The following is an 18,669-nucleotide window of genomic DNA, read 5'->3' on the forward strand; positions in this document are numbered from 1 at the left end:
GAGCTGCATCAGCAGCACAGCAAGGGTCGAGATGCCTGCAGGCGCCCTTGTACTGGATTTGCAAGACAAAAACCTTCAAATTGGCTGAAGGACATCTTAAATCTCTTCAAAGGGTTTATGAACTAATCTGGGCTGTTCATAGCCGGATCTGTGCTAGTGTGAGAGGTAAAATTAAAAACAAGGTCTTTGACAGGATGCTATTTCATTTTAACCCTTGTAATGCAAAAGGAAAACATATCTTGGGCATTTAAAACAAACAATTTAATAACTAACTGAGAAACAGGTATCTGAAACACTGAAGCAATGTCTTTCATAAAGGATGATATAAGCAAACATTTGGAAAAGAAGAATATTGCTATTGACATCAAATAGGAGGCAGCTTCATTGCGCGTTTTGTTTCCTTATTCTGAAACAATATTTGTGTCATTCTATTTTGCTTTTTTTTCCCCTACAGTGCCACAAAAGCTGTTCTAAGGTCAAGTAAAATTACAGTTCAGCATTTTATTTGTAAATCAGCTTGCCTGAAATACCGCAATTATACAGAACATTGAATTTTAAAATGCTAAACATAACTAGGAATCATTTTTCAGGAAGCATAATATCTGTGCTCTGCTTTTTCTTACTAGTTTTAATCAAATCAGCAACCCCTTTACTGATTTTACTTTGATAATTTCAATGATACAATAAACATTGGTATCAGTAACTTGTATTTGATATAAAAAAGCATATTTTCAAAGCGACTGTAAAATGTACCGTAATATATTATCCGGGGAAAAATCAGAATATAACACTGTACTATCTCCTTCCCAAAAAAATGATAAAGGCAGAACCAATATTTATTCATATTATCTATCTATCTCTCCCTCCACAAATGCTTTTTCACCTAATTTCAACTAAATTGACTTTTCTCCCTGGTAAATAATCTTACAAGTTTTATACTTTGTTCAGCATATTTGGTCTAAATGAATACAGAATTTTCCTGTCAACTGATTGAGGATCATGATTTTCCAGAATAAGCAGCCACCAAATATATAAGACTGCAGGCAGGCATTCACATGAAGAGTGACAAGAGAAGCACACAGTTCTGCAGAAAATTCTCATCTTTCTTTGTATAAATATGATATGCTGTAATAACTTTTGTATTCTGTGGTATCCTTGAAGACCACGACATCAGAATCAACATTAAGGTAAATGGAAAACAATTTATAGAGCAATTTTCTGGCATTTTCTGGCATTGTAATAAATTATTTGAATTTGAACAGCCATGTTTGTTTTTAAGACTGCTAGGAGTAGCTGAGGCCCTTCAATAAATTAAGGCTGATCCTATACATTGTTCTATGTGTATTGTGTATAATGAATTAGATCTCGTACACTGAATGTTGGAAAGTTACACTTCAAGAATTTCCAACATTAAAAGATTTGGCATGGTCTTTCCTATCAGGTGGACTTCTAAAAGAGGGGATCCTATGATTCTGTTTCTGGTGGAAGCAAGATAAGGGAAAAGCTTGTCTAACCCCACTAACAACAGGGTTGGATATTGAAAATCTCGACAGCAAGTCTAGGATCAGTGAAGCCAGTTAGTCTAGATTTTTTTTTTAAGTTCATGGATAGATCCAGGCTGTGTAAACTCTATGTGTAGGCACATGCACACATGCATATTTGACTTCTTCAGAAATATTTATTCCTTCTTTTTCTTTTCAACTGTCTTCTTAACTATGTAAAGATTTAATATTCTTAATGAACCAGTGGTTTTATTTTGAAAAGAATATAAATGCAGCACATGTGTTCCTACAGCATCAGGATTCTAAAGGAATGAGACTGTCTTTTGCCTTTTTAGAAATTATTGTGAAAAGATTCTTCTGAAGAGGTTGGTGGCAATACGCCTAGTTAGCTTTCTACCAGGTATAATGAAGATGGTCCATCCATATCTATTACATATGAACATGCAAGACAATTGGAATTCCAATACAGAACCAAAGTATGACAGCTATTAAAGGAGAAGGGAAAGGTGTGAAACAGCATGCATAGAATGTGTCTTCCTTGACACATCTGGAAGAGAAAATCATACACATTCTGTGACCTGTTATGTTAATAATAAATGTGATCTGGTAGTTATGTTCACATAGCTTGGTGAAATTTTGCTTATAAGTAGTCCTTGATTTATGACTGATGATTTAGATTCACATTTACAACCTTTTGCAATGCCCTGTGTTTGTGTGACTGCAATTTGTGACATTTTTGCTGGTTTCCATTGTTTTGCTGATTTCCAGCAAAAAATGTCCTTTTGGGAAGATGGATTTGCTTAATAACCATGTTATTAATGACCCACCACAAAATGATTTAAAAATATGTCTGGTCATTTCAATTGCTCATAAGTCAAGGACTACCTGTATTCATCCAACATCCTGGGTTTATACAATATAATACATCATTAATTAAACCGGAAACTGGGTTCGAATACACTGAGTCACAAACTCTTCCAATACAGTGTAAACTAATGTACCATCAGAATTCTTCCAAGGAAACATAAAATAAGGAGCTCACTGCAGGCTAACTGAAATAAGCAAGAGCAATATGGTGTTGGTACATGAGCATCAACCATGAGTTATCTTCCTGATATTAAGTATGTAATGTAATAGCTTTTCCCAATCTAGGAATTTTAGAAATATGTAGTAAGCTCCTAAATTTCCCAGGCTAGAATTATAGGAATTGAAACCCACATATTTAGAGGATACCCAGTTCAGGACAGTTACAATATATATACAATGAAAGCTTCACTCTTTCTGACACATAATACACCAGTTATGGAAAGTTATAAAAAGGAAAAGAATTTTTATAGTTAAAAGGAATTTTTCACCCTCAAGCATACAATAATGACATAATGAGATGTAATTTTTGATTCCTGCTGATATTAGGAAGTGAGGCTTGGAGCAAATTTGCAGAAAAGAGTTTGTTTATAGCCTTCTAAGGTACAAGAGTTCTAACATGCTGGATTGCTATGGATATGAATCCACTTTGCAAAATATGATCAAACCTTGGAAGCATACCTGAACAGATTTATATATGATTATCATTCGGAGTGCAATGGAGACCAGCCTCCTCGTGGTGCAGCCTGGGCAATCTGATTTTGTCATGGCTAAATAATTTACATATTCTGGCTGCTGGACCTCTCACAAGGATATATCCCAGCTAGAAGAAGCTGCATGCATACTGAAAATATTACCATGTTGCAGGGTCACAAAAACCTTGTCAATTCCAACAATGATTTGAAATGCTTTGGGGCCCAAACTGTGGTTATGAACGTTCGTCCATAGTTAACTATGACTTCTTCAGTTATTCCAATTTTCCTGATTCATACAGCCCACTGATCCTATCAATATGGGGATTCACTTGGAATGGCTCTGTACAACATGCTAAACTAAATGTGGTTGATTAGTTTGTGGCTGAGTTTGTGGCTGAATATGTTCTGTGAATCTACACAATTAAACAAAATTCAGTGTGTCTGAGTACACAATCTAATGATATAGGACTTTTTGACCTAGTATTCATTTTGATTTCTTTTATTGCTTACTGCCAGATTAGCTTTTAACTCAACTGAAAATAGCAGCGACTATGTTTATTCTTAGAACATACAGATCTGGCTATAGTGATACATGCCTTACTTACGTAATGGGGGATTATTCCAATGTAGACTACAATGATAGTCAATACAAACTAGCCTACTAAATTTTAGCTTATCCTGTAGCACAAGCCCAATCAATGTAGCTAATTTGCAGCTCATAATATATTATGAACCCAGAAAATGGGATTAAATGTATTGGGTTAACTATCGCTAAGTATGTCATACAAACATTGTGGCTAGGAGTTTTATATAAAATACACTTACTACTATTCTTTAGAGATACTTGTGTTTCCAACTTGTTTGAAGGTACTACTGAAAAGTCTCCTGATAAGCTTTGACATAATTATTACGTAAAAGTAGAATTAAAAAATAATCTTATCCCAGATAAGCCTGCCTCTGTTTTTGAGAAAAATGTGTGTGATCTTTAGATGTCTTGCCGTTCTTACTGGAAATACACATGCTTACATCTGACTCTTTAATACATTTGACTTATTTTCTCAGGTTTCACTGTAGCCTGAAAAAGAGTGGCTCTTTAAATAAGAGGGATGCTAACTCGTTCATTTCTGGACTACTTTTGAAGTATGGCAAACAAAATCCCCCAAAATATGCTTAGAAAGGCCATAGAAATAAATGGTCTATATTTTTGGAACTCCATTTCAAGAAAGATTCAGTTTCCATCTTTTATTAAACATACTTTTTAAAATACTTTGTTTTACAAATTATATTTTATTGTTGGCTTCTCATTTCGCCTTCTCACATATGCTAAAATGAAAAGGATTAAACACTATTTTTTTTTGACGTTCACTTATCAGTCTGAGCTAATCTTTCACAGAGATTCTTTTTTAAAAAGAGCCTCTACTACATTAAAAAATGTGTTAAATGCTCTAAATGTTTATTATTGAAACCTTATGATTACAAATATTGTCATAAATTTACAGATAAAATACCAGGAAAATGCCAGTTTTTCTACAAATAAGCTTGTTATATGGGCATTATCTGGATTTATTTATTTTTATGCTTTATTGGATTTTGTTCATGTTCTTTTCAGTTTTTCATTCTTTCCTTAACAATACTACATTTTAGTCTAAATACTATGTAGTCCCCTTAACCTATTTACTCATACAGGATGTTTATAAAATTTGCCAAGCCATTGTCTTACATAGGAAATAATAAAATCAAACCTTCATTTTTTTATATCAAACAACTTCTACCAATAATAAAGTAATAAAACACCTATATTGGAAGGTTTGATTTTGATTAACCAAATGTATTTTAACTTTTTAAATACATTGCCTAGTTTGCTAATGTAATATATAAAGAACAATAGCCTTTGTTTCTATTATATTTTTACGTGCAACCTGAGCAATGCGAAGATTTGAACTGATTAGCAAGAATAGCAGTGATTTGCTGGGATAGACAAGACAGCTTATAGCCTTGGAAAGCTACTACGCAAAGAGTATATTGAGATATAACCAGCAAAGGAGGTCACAACTAAAATGCCACTGCACTGCAGCAATTCCTGGTTGTCGAATCAACCTCTAAGTTTACATTAAAGCCCTTATAACTCTACTTGAACAAATAATACAGGGAGCAGTAAAAGCAAGAAGTCATATTTGATTTCCAGTTTCCTAGTAATTATATTAGACTAACTATGGTCAAAGGCTAGCTGTCTTAAGAAATTGATTAGAAGGGATCAAGATGTATAAATTTGCAGTGCATCAATTTGTGAATTAAAAACCTTAATATATACAATAAGCTAAGCAAACCCACAGATCACTGACATGCATCCTAGGAAATGCCTTATACAACCACCAATTATTCTGTTTTCAGTAATGGCAAGAACTTGCTTAATTTCAGCATTTGATATCAGAGAAAATCTACAAAGGAACAAGCAAGATTTCTTAAACTGGTGATTCAGTTAGCCAGAAATTGTCTAGTTCAGTTGACCAGTAAACCAATTGCATCAATCATGGAATACTGTAACCAGATGTTTTTCCATAGCTTTGCACTACTTAATGAGTTTTTTCTCCTTTTTTCCTAAACATCTACATTCAAGTTACGTTAGGTAGCTTTGTCTGTGAAAAACCCGTTAACAGAACACTATTGCCTTAGTTGAATTATGCTTCCGTTCTCAGACAACTGCTATAGCAATAGCACTCAGATTTATATATTGCCCCATAGTGCTTTACATCACTTGCTGGGTGGTTTACAATGTCAGCATATTGTCTCCAACTGTCTGAGTACTCATTTTATCGACCTCGGAAGGATGGAAGGGTGAGTTAACTTTTAGTCCTGTCAGGATTGAACTCCAGGCTGTGGGCAGTTTGCCTGCACTACTGCATTCTAACCACTGTGCCATCAGGACTCCACTATTCAGAAAAATGGCACTTTTGTGGCTCTTACTATGGTTACTGGTATGAATTAATAGGTTAACCTTCAATTCCGCATTAAAGGAAAACATTCTATAATTCAAGTATTTTCAGTTTATGATATTCTTTAAATAAAGACAATTAAACTTTCTTTCTCACAAAATTCAAACTTTTCTTTCTCAGTGACTGGCTTAAGAACAAAGACTTGAGGTTCATACACCCTGGTATAAAAATGCATTGCACTCTTTTTTTTTCTTGAAAGAATAACCAAGTGATAATTAGAATTTTGCCATGAAATCAGAAAGAAGGATGGGCTCACATGGACTGGCAGCTGCTTAGAAAACAGTAAACAGAGCAGGTAGATGAGAATATTTCTAGCTCAGGAATGAACATCCTAGGTGGTTTTCTTGTGGATGTTTCATTACCAAACTAGGTAATTTCATCAGTGCTAGATGGAGTGGGGTTTGCTCTCATTTAATATTCTAATGACTTGCCCTGTCAATGTTGGTGGAAGTAGTCTTGGTGGTTTCTTGATTAGGTTGTTGTTTACTGTTAGCTTGTTTGTCTGAGGTGGTTGTTCCTTGTTTAGGGTATTGCTTATTTCTTGATGGTTGGTGTGATGTTAATCACTGCTCATCTGTATGTTGATTGCTGGTGAGGAGGTCTTTGTCTTTGGATTACCTTGCTGGCTTTTTATTCTCTTTTATTCTCCATGTAGTTATTGTATATCTCTATGTGCCTGTTGATGGCCAATCTGTCTGATTACAGGCTTCCAGGAATTCTCTAGCATTTTTGGACTTGGAGTCTAGGATGCTCACAGATTTCCAGTTGAAATTATAGTTAAGTCAGTCCACATGTTGTGAAATTAAGGAGTTTTCATCATATCTTTTGACTGCTAAGTCAGTGTATATGGATGTGGGTAGTCTTCTGCCTGTCTGTCCTAACATTCTTCTATGCCATTTTTTCTACTAAGTTGCTGGTATCTAGCAATGTAGAATAGGCTACAACTCCATAATTTTTGTGATCCTTGGTTGAAAAATATCAGAGCAATGAGGCAATTTTAAGTTCCCAGTTTCAGTGACATTCTATTATGCTGAAACATGGAAAACTCCATAAAGACTAGGCAGTAGACATGGCTGTAAAGCCTTGGTCAACTTGGTGTTTTGCACCAATCATATCCTTTCCTGAATAGGGGAGGCTTTCCGCTCAGTCACTCATGCCTGAGATAGGATGCCGAGGTGTGATTGCCATCTCTCGGGATGGCGGGTATCAAACTCCCTCACACGGCCGAAGTTTGCCATGTCGTCCGGTCCTGGGTTGCTCCGATGGAAGTTAAAACTTCCGTGACAGCTCTTGCCGGGAACTCTCTTCCTCGGCCGTGACTTCAGCTCCGGAGCGATCCCATCCTCGTCGCCAGTGAAGTAGCCGAAGGACCACTCGGGACGACAGGCTAGTTCAACAACAGGTTTATTAAGAGCAAGGCAAACATAGAATAACTTGTCCGGCTTTTATAGCCGGCAGCTGGTAGCGAGGACCAATCAGCGGTGTTCATTTTGGCGCCCTGTCAGGCAGGGACCAATCCGCGTCGTCTTTTGTTGACAGCTCCGGCTTCCGCGTGTCTTGGTGTTTTGACAGCCGCGAGCTGTCAGTGGTTGCGCCTGCGCTGTACGGTGGGTGCTTTGACAGCTCAGGCTTCTCCGTAGTCCGGCGTTTGACAGCCGCGAGCTGTCAGTGGTGGCGCCTGCGTGGTGCGAGGAACTTTGACAGCTGTCAAAGTTCCCGCGTGTATTTCTGTCAGGCGGTTTTACTTTATATACTAGGCGATGCCTTCTTATTTGTACTGTTAACATATATATACATTGACTAAAGGAATGTTTACATATATAATACACCCCTTACCCCTCCCCTGGTTCGTTTCTTCCTTCTTGGATGTTTGAACCTGCCCACTGATAGTCTTTTAGGTAGGTGGGTGGTCTTCGATTCCTGGTTGAGCGGCGAAGGGGTGGTGGGTTCCTGGATCCGCGGCGGTCCGACGTTTTTCCCCTCCTCGGCTGCCGGTGCTCCATCCTGCGCTGTAGGGCTTCCCCATCGGTGAAGTCTACTGACTCTCCGCTGTCGCTGAAGGTTGCGCTTTCCTGGTAGACGGTCGCGGGGGTCTCTGGGGTCGTGTTCGTCGGCTTCTTCTTGTGGCTGTGTTCATATGCCATGATTTCCCTGGTCAGCTCTGCCAGGTTCATGTCGGGTTTGGACGTCAGTTTCTTCTGTAGCTTCTCGTCCCTCAGACCGATCACCACCTGGTCTCTGATGCGGTCTTCCAGGTCGGGGAAGGAGCAGTTCCGCGCGGCGTGTCTGACCCCGGCAATGAATTCGTTGGCGGGCTCGTCCTGCCGTTGTTTCTTTTGTGCGAATTGCACCCGCCAGTACAGTTCTGAACGCGCTGGCATGTAGTACTTGTTCAGCTGGTCCACCAGGTCAGCGTAGGAGACTTCCGTGATGGGCACTGGGCTGAACAGCCCGACGGCTGCGTCGTACACCGGGGGCCCGCTGATGTACAGCAGAGCGGCGGCCTTTGCTCGGTCGTCAGTGATTTTACTGACGAGGAGAAATCCCTCGACTTGGCCGAGGTGTGATTGCCATCTCTCGGGATGGCGGGTATCAAACTCCCTCACACGGCCGAAGTTTGCCATGTCGTCCGGTCCTGGGTTGCTCCGATGGAAGTTAAAACTTCCGTGACAGCTCTTGCCGGGAACTCTCTTCCTCGGCCGTGACTTCAGCTCCGGAGCGATCCCACCCTCGTCGCCAGTGAAGTAGCCGAAGGACCACTCGGGACGACAGGCTAGTTCAACAACAGGTTTATTAAGAGCAAGGCAAACATAGAATAACTTGTCCGGCTTTTGACAGCCGCGAGCTGTCAGTGGTGGCGCCTGCGTGGTGCGAGGAACTTTGACAGCTGTCAAAGTTCCCGCGTGTATTTCTGTCAGGCGGTTTTACTTTATATACTAGGCGATGCCTTCTTATTTGTACTGTTAACATATATATACATTGACTAAAGGAATGTTTACATATATAATACAATCCTTGGTTGAAAAATATCAGAGCAATGAGGTAATTTTAAGTTCCCAGTTTCAGTGACATTCTATTATGCTGAAACATGGAAAACTCCATAAAGACTAGGCAGTAGACATGGCTGTAAAGCCTTGGTCAACTTGGTGTTTTGCACCAATCATATCCTTTCCTGAATAGGGGAGGCTTTCCGCTCAGTCACTCATGCCTGAGATAGGATAGATATTGTTCCCCTTTCTAGGTGAACCAGATAGGAAATACGACCAAATGAATTCATTCTACTTCATTAGAATTAACACATTAGCAGAATCTGAAAATACAATTCTGCCCCAGTCTCCTTTATAACCTGGAAATTAGGGAGGGTCTCTTCTGAGTCTTTTTCCCTACACACTATCCAGCTGTGAACTATGCTGTATCTTCCTGACTGTTCCATTGGCAGTATGTTTCCCAAGGTCATTCCCACATACCATTACAAATATAGCAACATTTTAGGGGACAAAAAGTATAGTATCAAATGGCATAATAGTTAGTTCATACTCTGAACTAAAATAAATTCATTTACTAGACTCATGTATTTATTCCATCTATTTCTTCTCTAATTTTATCACATAAAACATTATAAAATAGAATAGTTACCTGCAAAAGTGTACAGTGCATTATCACGGTTGAGTTTAAATAGGAACTGGATCTTCCCAGACTTAGTTTAACATCCTAAGCATTACACTGCAATGTAATATTCTTCAACAGCAATATTACTTTCATTTTGCTAGCAAATGAGTTATAGCAGGAGTCTCAAACTCCCTGTCTGCAGCCCAGTACCAAGCCGCAGCCTATTGGGAACCGGGCCACACAAGTGGCAGGCAAGCACACAAGAGCACAAAGCTGCATTTGCGCAAGCAGTGCATGCATTCAAAACCGCCCCTTCTCTCCCACCCACTGCAGCAATGCAGTCACCACATCTGCAGAGCCAGAAAGGTTGGGTACCATTGGGTTAAAGGACAAAAAAGGCCATACTTTTTCTTAAACTAGATATATATTTATTTAACGTATTCTATCCACATAAAGAGTAATAGTAGTTGTTCATTGCTATTCTATTTTCTCTCTCATAGACCTCTCTTTGGTAAAGATAAAGGTTTCTCCTGTCCAGTCATTTCTGACTCTTAGGGGCGTTGCTCATCTCCGTTTCTTAGCCGAGGGAGCCAGCCTTGTTCTAAAACATTTTCCATGTGACCATCATGACTATATGCCAAGGCACACAGCACGCTGTTATTGTCCCATCAGAGTGGTACCATTTATCTAATTGCATTTGCTTTAGAACTGCTAGGTGGGCAGGAGCTGGAGCAAGTAACGGAAGTGGACCCCGTCAAGCAATGCTCGGGTTTCAAACTGAGGCTGTCAGCTTTCCAGCTGATAAGCTCAGTGTCTCTGATTAATTTTCTATTTAAAATCATACTTAGCTTTTCTTTCAGGGATATAACAACTACTCAAATGGTAAATTATTTTTGTAGCTAATATTCTGTGATTCTGCAGACGAGTCTTTTTTAGATTTTAGACTTTAACATTCAAAGTGTAACCATTCTGAGTATGCCCTTTCTTATTATTTTTCTAAAGTTCTATCTGTGAATTACTTTATTCACTGCATTTATCTAATCCTTCAATTTTCTGGTCTATCACTATGTACTTTCACCCTTATTTAGTTCAGAAACTTCTAGCATTTTAATATATAACTCTCTATATATCATCTCTTTAAATAATTCTTCCCTTCAGGCATTTTGGCCTTCCTGCTGACAATTATGTTCATCTCTATGTTCATGGCTTATTTTATCCTGTACACATATAAATATATAAAATATTTTTATATTTTATAAAGACTCAGATATGAGTCTTCTTGTCCATAACTCATGTGGTTTATATAAAGCTGTTTTGTCATAGTTAAACTAGGTTCTAGTAATCCCATTCTATTTTAAACATAACACATTCTGCTCTATTAACAGGCATAATAAGCACAGAAGCATGTACAATAACCACATAATGTGAACGGCCAATAATAACAATAAAGTTAATGTAATTATATCCAAATAGCACTTTTGAAATGACACAAATGGTCTGTCCATTTTTCAAATAATGTAAACTTTTAAGTAATCAATGCCTCATCATGTTTACCTCATCCTTTAAGTTTGCATTTGCAAGTACATGTTGTAAGTTAAATACATAATTTAAACTTAAATAATAATACAAAGTTTATTTGAAAATTAACCACTTTAAATCAGAACTCTTTTTAATTAATATTGGCGCAGTATGTAATAGTCTAGAAGAAATTCTTGTGTATATTTCTCATTTCAGACTTGAAAAGCAAAAGTAGTTTTTTTATTATGAGAGGATTCTGAAATTATTTTTATTAAAATGAATTTGACATCAGCTAATATTCTTCTAATTTGCAACATTTGCTTTGAAACAGCAGAGCAAATTCTTTCTCAGTTTGAAAGTAACTTGATTTTTTTAATTGAAATTCTAATTTTGTACTGTAAGAATTTATTGAACAATATAATTGTTTTGCATATCAGTACTGTTGCAAAATCTTAATAGTATATTTGTATACTATATTTTACAGTTTTTAAATTTAGTACTATCCGCATATAGGGTTTATATACTGAATGTGCTAAAATTAAAATAAGATTGTGATAATAGGTCTTCCATACAAAGTTTTGTTCATTCCGTAAAGATTGAAAGGAGTTTTTACATATGCAATTTTTTTTGCTTAGGCTTTGGTTTAAGTATCTGCACACGAAGGAGGCAATAATTAAGAAACTAGTATCCTGATTATTTCTCAGAAAGCTATAGAATGACATTTTGCTTCCATAATCCATATTCTTCCATATATACCATCCACATATGGTGAAACATGTGACTGCTGGTGACTTTTCCACACCTTGAAATATGCAATACATTATCATACTCTGCACATTTCTGGATAAGTGTATATGTATATACATCAATTTATATGAGATCTTTTTCTATCTACATGGAAACTTTCCATTAGAAAATGGAATAAATTATGTATGAAGCTAATTAAGTTAGAACTAGAAATAGAATTTAACTTGGTAGCAGTGAAATTGTTCTTGCTGTCCTAGAACTGTTCTTTAAATAACTTTCTAATGTTTACTGTAACTAACTTAGATGTTTCTATTCTAGCTTATAAATGTTTCCCATTTTTGAAGTAGACTTCTAGTTACTAATTTTTCTTAGATTTTCTTGAATGCACGGCACATTTGAAATCTCTACAGATTTGCAATAATATTCTAATCTACAAATGCCTTTGTAATATCTTCATCTTGATTGTAAATACTGAGTAGATGAGTTGGAACAATATTTTGGATTGTTATCTTGATGCTATATCCAACCCCTTTTTATTTTCAATTTCTTTACTGACTATGAGACACTAGCAGATAGGATAGATTTTGTTTAATTTGCTCTTCAACCCACTTAGAGAATATTGCATGTGTTAATACAATGATTGCCACATAACCCCAAAAATAAAAAAGAGATCCTTATGCATAATGATTGGCAAGGTGTTCTTTTTTCAAATGTTATTCCTTCCCCCACCCCAATATTTATTCTGTGGTGGTGGCCAAGCAATTCAATTTTTGTTTTGTTATTGCAAAGCAGTACATTCCAAAATATTTCAGGGTCATCAGAGTTTCTTTTAAATGCTTTAGATAATTACATTTGTAATGAATCAAAACATTTCCTTCTGACAACTCTCACATGCATATATATCATCATTGTTTACTATATTGTGGGCAATTACATCATTGTAAGCTAAACTTTCAAGAGGGTGTTGCAATGTTTTGTTTTGCACTATTCTGGCAGACCTTTTTTTAAAAAAATCTTCCAAAACTTGCCTTGACTCAACCACTGTATGTAACTTTTATTTCTTAATTTTTTTAAAAGATGAAATTTAGATTTTTTATAATTTTCTGCTTTGTAAGAGTGAATTAATTACCTTCATTTTCAAATGCTCAGGCTTTGCTTAAATGAACCCATGATTGTTGATATTAGGTATCTATCGTAGTGTGAATGGTTAGAAGGCTCAGAATGTTTGTTCACATGTGGAATTTTCTTCATGACTATATAAGCCTAATGACTCAATACATTCTTTTGCCTTATTAACAACTTTATTGTGCAATTTAAAAAACTACTGAATCAACTGGAAGAGTGCTTAGAATTCTGCCCCGCCATATTTACTGATTTCAGATATGTAATCAACTTCATACAAATTGCAGTCATGCATTTAAATCTATAAATAGTTGCATTACTGTATGTTCACTTGTGAATTTATTTACATACAATTTCACTAAGGATACCTAAACTTTTGTAGGTAACCTTACAGGAAAAATGCCTTCATCAACAAATAAGCAGTCTGGAAATTATTGTTGATTTGGCTGACTAGTTCTGGTAATGGTAATATGCAAAATTAGTTGTTTGTGATTTTGTAGCTGACATTAGCATTGTAATAACATCAGTTGTTTTGTTTATACAAATATTTTATTGGAAATAATCATTTTTTCTGTTTGCTAACTTTTTCTATTGTTAAAAAAAGCTTGCTACAAAAAGTGCATAGTGCATAGAATTATAAAGTGTTATAACTTATGTACTTTTATCCTTAATGATTTGCCATTTTCATGGGCTTCTTAAAATTGAAATTTGCCTGAGGCAAGGACATTTATTCATTCATTTATGTATTTCTCGATTTGATTGGTATATATATTCTTTAGCAAGTATTATTTAAACATACAATATTAGCTCAATCTTTTTTTCTATTTTCATTTTGGAGGGAAGGAGAATCAAGCAAAAAAAGTACTCTTAAAAAATAACTTACCGTATTTTTGGAATGTTTGCCATTATTTCCCCAAAGCCTTCACACTATATTCCAAAATGCTGTTATTTCCATATGCTAATTCAATTATTTTCATGCTAAGCTACATCTTAGGACTGGGGCAGTGTCTTGTGAATATTATCTAGGAATTGATTGTATGAACTGTGAGGAAGTGTGCAGGGATTACTGTAACATGATTTTATGGATGAAGCAGATTGTGTTACTCCATTCTAGAGAGTTTCAGAACTGCATATAAGACAGGAACGGCATAAATCAATCTTGTGGATTATCTTTTCTTGAAGCTTAGAGAGAGAGATGCCCCCCCCCTTACTAACAGGGTTTAAAACTGTAGACAGTGTAAGATGCCTTGAAATTTGGGGCTTGTATTCTGTAGTAGTATTTTTTCTTGAGTGGGCAGTTTTACTTGGCAATGAATAAATTCTCAAGCCATTGACAGCTTTTTTATGGAGTGCCATGGATGTTGGTTTTCTTCCCATTATGGTTTAACATCTAAATGAAACTTCATTATTAGAGAAGTTATTTATTGGTTGACAGTAAGTCACCATCTGCATACTGAAAATACATCTTCATACTGAGTTGAACAGCGTATAAATTTCATATTCTTAATCTGTATGCTGAAGTTGTGAGTAATTGAATGAGACTGAATCCCAGAAATGTCAGTCTCGTTGTTGGCTCCCATATTAACTCTAGATGAGGTTTCATTCTCCAAGTGGAAAAAGTCCATAAATTCTGGTTCCTCTAGATCAGGGTTCTCCAGCCCCCCAGTCTGTGACTTGGTAATGGGCTGCAGCCCATTGGAAACTGGGGCCATGCAAGTGGCAAGTGAGTGCACAAGCAGTAGGTGCACATGTGAAAACCCCCCCTCTCCTGCTGCCACTGCCAGTTCACAGAGCCGGAAAGATTGGGGACCGCTATTCTACATTCATAGTTTCTGCTTCAACATAGAGAAGAGGCTATCAATAAAGCAGCTTTTGCCAGACAAGGGAGAAAGGGAGAAAAAGAGAGAGAAGAGTATAGACCAGGGTGTCAAACTGCCAGCCCGCGGGCCAGATGCATCATTCGGAAGCTGCGCCCACCTCATTGGCGGCAATGGCAAAACTGTCCCGATACGTTGTGCAATGTCACATGACGTTGCGAGTTTGACATGTCTGGTATAGACAGAATACTCTAGCTCGCTATGATAAATAATAATAATAATAATAATAATAATAATAATAATAATAATAATAATAATAATAATAATAATAATTTAATTTTTATACCGCCCTTCTCCCGAAGGACTCAGGGCGGTGTACAGGGCAATACAATAAAATACAATATATAAAAATTAAAAGAAATATTAAATACAATAGCCCAATTCAATAGATTAATACAAAACGTTAAAATACCCCTAAACCCATCAGACCAGGCCGGCTTGTTCAAATAAATATGTTTTTAGGTCACGTCGGAAGGAGCGAAGGTCGGGAGCCGTCCGGAGCTCCACCGGTAAACGGTTCCAAAGGTCTGGCGCGCCCACAGAGAACGCCCTCCCCCTGGGGGCTGCCAGTCGACACTCTTTGACCGACGGCAACCTTAGGAGGCCCTCTCTGTAGGAGCGCACTGGACGAAGGGAAGTTGATGCCGGCAGCAGATGCTCCCGTAAGTAACCCGGACCCATGCCATATATATACATACACACACACACACACACACTGCTCAAAAAAAATAAAGGGAACACTTAAACAACACAATGTACTGTATTTAATAGGATCTTATTTTCTGTTCCCTTTATTTTATATATATATGGCAGTTTAAAAAAGAGGAACAGTCACTACCACATGCTTCTCCCAGAAGAAGGAAGCTGAAGCCACCAGCCTGAGGATGACGGATGGGATTTCGTCGAAACGTTGCTCCTACACCTTCAATTCTACGCGGGGAAAAACCCGAATGACCAAAGATCCACATACAAACACCCGCAAAAGCCTCAGAAAACATATATATATATATATATATATATATATATATATATATATATATATATATATATATATATATATATATATATATATATATATATATATATATATATATATATATATATATATATATACGGCACTGAAAACAGTGACTTATTTTGCACACTTACAACCTCTGTAGCATCCCCATGATCATGTGATCAAAATTCAGATGCTTGGCAACTGGCTCATACTTATGACTGTTGCCATGTCCTAAGCTCATGTGATCTTTGTGACCTTCTGACAAGCAAAATCAATGGTGAAGCCAGATTCACTTAACAACCGTGGTACTAACTTATCATTTGCAGTGATTCACTTAACTGCAAGAAATGTCGTAAAATGGGGCAAAACTCACTTAACACCTGTCTCACTTAACAACAGAAATTTTGGGCTCAATTGTGGTCATAGGTCAAGGACTACCTGTACATGGGCTTAATTCTGTCAGATGAAAAGGTTCAATAAAAGTAGGTTTGATTAATTATTCATGTTCAGTTTGCAATCCTACTTCACACATTCTAAAATTGCCTAAGTGGCCTTAGTGACTGGTTAAAAAAATTGAATTGGAACTGTTAATTTCAAAACTTATTCCTGGGAAAAGGGAATGTATAGTGGCAGCATAGCTACCTGTGAAATTCTTTCACCTGAGGAACAGCCACACCCAGATATTCTAGAACTCGGGAAGATGAGATGGGAGTGTAAACATTACAAGGATGAGTCTGGCAAGTTGCTATAAAAATGTGTAAAAGGAGCTCTTTGATCTTCTTCAAGATTTAGCTTAGTCTGGACAATGCTGGGCAAAAAAACACAACCCTTTGCTTTTGGTTAAAAGGGATACCCGACTTTCAAACTTAAGGAAAGCTATTAAACTCTTTTAAAATGGCAGAAACCAACAGAGAGATTTACCTCTCCTTTCTTTTGGCAAGTTGTAACAAAACAAAAAAAAGTGGGTTAGGACGCCCAGCTTGTCGATCAGAAGGTCGGCAGTTTGGCGGGTCGAATCCCGAGTGCCGCGTAACAGACTGAGTGCCCATTAATCGTCCCAGCTTCTGCCAACCTAGCAGTTTGAAAGCATGTAAAAATGTAAGTAGAAAAATAGGGACCACTACGGTGGGAAGGTAACAGCGTTACGTGCACCTTTAGCGTCTAGTCATGCTGGCCACATGACCACAGAGACGTCCTTGGACAAGCGCTGGCTCTTCGGCTTTGAAACAGAGATGAGCACCGGCCCCTAGAGTTGGAAACGACTAGCACGCATGAGCGGGGGAACCTTTACCTTTAACAAAAAATGGATGCCACATCTAGCTCTAATATCAACTGATGAGAAGGATGAGAACCAGTTAGGAAGTCTAGTAAATGAAAGCATAAAATATAGAAGGAAAAAGAATCACGTCTTGGCCTTATGCTGAAACTAACAGTTATAGTTTAAAAAAACAATAAAAAAGACTTTTTGGTGGGAATTTTCTTGCAATGCAGCAGGAAGTTAATCTGATTGCAGTTGCAGTTAAATACTATTTACCAAATGTTATAAAAATCTATAGCTTATATTAGCTTTATTTATTTATTTATTTATTTATTTGATTTGATTTGATTTGTATACCGCCCTTCTCCACAAGGACTCAGGGCAGTGAACAGTGACATAAATATCAAAATGCACAAATACAGAAATTGAAAACAAATTAAACCCTAATGCCCAAATGCAGAAGATAAGTTACATTAAAACAATAATTAAAACAAAACCCGTCAGACCAGACCGGATTGCTCAAACAGATAGGTTTTTAGTTCGCGTCGGAAGGAGCGAAGGTCGGGAGCCATCCGGAGCTGAACCGGTAAACGGTTCCATAGGTCAGGCGCGCTTTCTTGGGTTTTAAGTTGTGAAACCTGGGAAAGGTACAAAAGTAATTAATTAAGACAACTTTTCCATGTATCTGCTTATATCTACAAACAGGAGAGAGATGGAAAGAGATCTACTGGTCGGAAAAAATTTGGGTCAGAAATGTAAAATTTACTCAGGCTCAAAATTTAAGGAAGAATTTTTATAAAATGTTTTATAGGTGGCATTTAGATCCTAAAAAATTAGCATGTATGTATCCAAATTATCAGCCTAAATGCTGGAGGTATGGTTGTGAGGAGGCAACCTATTATCATATGTGGTGGACTTGTAAAAAAGTTAAAGTTTTTTGGATTAAAATTTGGTGGAATATGCAGAAGATATTTAAGAAAAAGATAAGGTTTACCCCACAGTTATTTTTATTGGGTATTATTACTGATTGTACGGTTATAGAAACTACATTGATGTTGAATTTAATAACAGCAGCAAGACTTTTGGTTTCGCAATATTGGAAGAAGGAGGAACTGCCTACTATAGAAGAGTGGACTTTAAAAGTTTCAAACTTGGCAGAAATGGCAAAAATTTCAGCATACCTGAAAGAACAATCGCAACAGAGATATATTTCGGAATGGAGAAGATGGATTGAATATATTCAGAATACGGTAAATATGGGACTAAAAAATTTCATTTAGCATATGAATGAATATTAGAATTATAAGATGTACTATTATTTATCTATGTATAAGGGGAGTTAATGTGCGATAGGATTTAAAGTGTATTCTTAGTTGGGTTAGCATATTTTAGTTTAAGCTTGTTAGAGGCAATACCCTGCTTTCAGCTCTGGGAAGTCGGGGGGGGGAGCGGGGATGTGGGGGGGAGGGGGAGGGATGGAGTAT

General features: G+C 37.0%; 1 protein-coding gene across 3 annotated transcripts in view; it reads right to left on the minus strand.

Moving 5' to 3' along the window:
* The window catches only part of NRIP1 (nuclear receptor interacting protein 1), an 80,720-nt gene that overhangs the window by 39,419 nt on the left and 22,632 nt on the right, over positions 1-18,669 (minus strand). The window contains exon 2 of one of the 3 annotated variants that reach the window (XR_014492397.1): positions 17,576-17,823. The exons of the other annotated variants lie outside the window; for them this stretch is intronic. The gene's annotated coding sequence lies outside the window, so the exon portion shown is untranslated. Of the gene's footprint in view, positions 1-17,575; positions 17,824-18,669 lie in introns of those variants that run through there. 3 annotated transcript variants of the gene reach the window in all.

Source organism: Vipera ursinii, assembly GCF_947247035.1.
Source record: "Vipera ursinii genome assembly, chromosome: 4".
Taxonomy (NCBI): domain Eukaryota; kingdom Metazoa; phylum Chordata; class Lepidosauria; order Squamata; family Viperidae; genus Vipera; species Vipera ursinii.